At 56.6% G+C, this 1,882-nt stretch overlaps 1 long non-coding RNA gene across 1 annotated transcript; it reads right to left on the bottom strand.

Moving 5' to 3' along the window:
* Positions 1-548: 548 nt before the first annotated feature.
* On the bottom strand, positions 549-1,658 carry LOC127484890 (uncharacterized). The gene is made up of 3 exons (XR_007912102.2): positions 1,557-1,658; positions 1,372-1,422; positions 549-1,280 (listed from the first exon to the last, which is right to left on the bottom strand). It is a non-coding gene; the product is annotated as an uncharacterized lncRNA (long non-coding RNA).
* Between the last annotated feature and the right edge of the window lie 224 nt (positions 1,659-1,882).

Here is a 1,882-nt window from a genome sequence, read left to right as displayed (position 1 = left end):
CCCCGCCTCCACGGACAATTCTAAAACTTAGAATCTTGCTTTGTCACTCTGCAGACCCAGCCAGGAAGCGGAGCTGGCGCAGGACTGCCGGCCTTGGGAGTTATCGGGGTCAGGAGGACGCACGGTTCTTGCTGCCGTGAATAAGAGATGACCGGGCCAGGGAGCTCCTGCCGTTGTGGCCTCTCCTGATACCGCAACCCCATGTAAAGGAGCACACGGCCCCGCAGTGGAAGCCGGATTCTCGTCTCCAGCTTCTCACTGCTGCCCTGCACAGAATTCCAGTCCCGTCCCCTGTGCCGTGGGACTTGGCGGTGCCTTCCGCTGTAAGGGAGGTACAGCCTGCCTCGTTCTCCACGGGGGCTGGTTCCAGAAAACCCTGCACACCTTCCTGCTGCAGAAGCAAATCCAAAACCCAAGGATGCTCAAGTGTCTTCCATAAAATGGCCATATGATTTTTGGATATACTCATATATATATATGTGTATATATATATATGTATATGTATATTTAAGATTTATTTGCTTGTTTAAAAAACAGGGCTACAGAGAGAGAGAGAGAATCCTCCACCCACTGGTTCACCCCCCAAATGGCTGCAATGGTCAGGGCTGGGCCAGGCTGAAGCCAGGAGCCAGGAGCTTCATCTGGTTCTCCCACATGGGTGAGGGACCCAAGCACTTGGGTCATCCTTCGCTGCTTTCCCAGGTGCATTAGCAGGGAGCTGGAATGGAAGTGGAGCAGCGGGGACTCGAACTGGCGTCCATGTGGGATGCCGATGTTGCAGGCAGTGGCGTAACCTCCGGGGTCACAGCCCTGGTCTGGCTCCCTCCTATGATCCCATGATCACTTCTACAGCGCCTAATATCACATAAGAAGTTGTTACATTGTATTGGTTGGGGAATAATGACAGAGAGAAAAGTGTGCACGTACTCATCAAAGATGCAATTTTCATTTCTCCAAAATGTGCTTGTTTTCATTGTATCTGAAAGGCAGACAGAGAGAAGGGGACAGGCAGGCAGAGAATCTTCCATCCAAACACATTAGCTCACTCCCCGGCAGCCATGCCGGGACCAGGCCCAAAGCCAGGAGCTCAGTCCAGGTCTCCCATGTGACCGGCAGGGACCCAAGTATGTGAGCCGTCACCTGCTGCCTTCCCAGGGCGCGCATGTGCAAGAAACTCGATCCGAAGCTGGTGTCCCAAGAGACGTCCCGACTGCTGCTCCAAACGGCCACACCTGCAGTTTTCTTTTGCGAACAGTTTCCGTCCCTGGCTGCTGAAGCACCTGGACGAACAGTGGAGTCAAGAGACTGCACTGGCCAAGCGCTGGGAGCGTGGGAGGCTCTGTCCCCGGTCCCGCCGCCCCCCAGGCTTACCCAGATCCAATGCAGAAAACCCAGACGGAGGCTCCTCTTCCTCACCCCATCCTGCAGAGGCGGGATCGCAACCAAGAGAGGTTGGGAGTGTTTCCTAGGGCGCCCCCCTGGGGCCCCTGCCTGGCTGGCATCCCAGCCTCCCCGCGCCTCCTCCTCCCTCCTGCCCACTTAATGAAGTCATTTACTTCGCACAATAGAACAGAAAATGCATCAGTTCCTATCTTTGTCCCCTCACACGGAGCTCCTGCGGTCTTTGTTTCCCCGGGGTGCTCATTAGTGACCAGCTGAGCTGGCCTGGGGCTGAGACTGGGCGTGCCAGGGACGTGGGTGCCAGCGTGTGTGCGGCCAGAGGAATTTGTGAGGGATGTCTGGGTGGGGCCTGGCTGCCGGCACAGAGCTCTGGGCGTGGAGCAGCGAGGCTCTGGCAAGTCTGCAGGCCCTGGAGCGGCTGGGCTGGGAGCCTGGACAAGTCGGCTCTCTTGGAAGCCCCTGTATCCTGACCTGGACATTG

The sequence above is a fragment of the Oryctolagus cuniculus genome, chromosome 1 (genome assembly GCF_964237555.1).
Source record: "Oryctolagus cuniculus chromosome 1, mOryCun1.1, whole genome shotgun sequence".
NCBI classification, from domain to species: domain Eukaryota; kingdom Metazoa; phylum Chordata; class Mammalia; order Lagomorpha; family Leporidae; genus Oryctolagus; species Oryctolagus cuniculus.
This window is presented reverse-complemented; position numbering and strand designations above follow the sequence as displayed.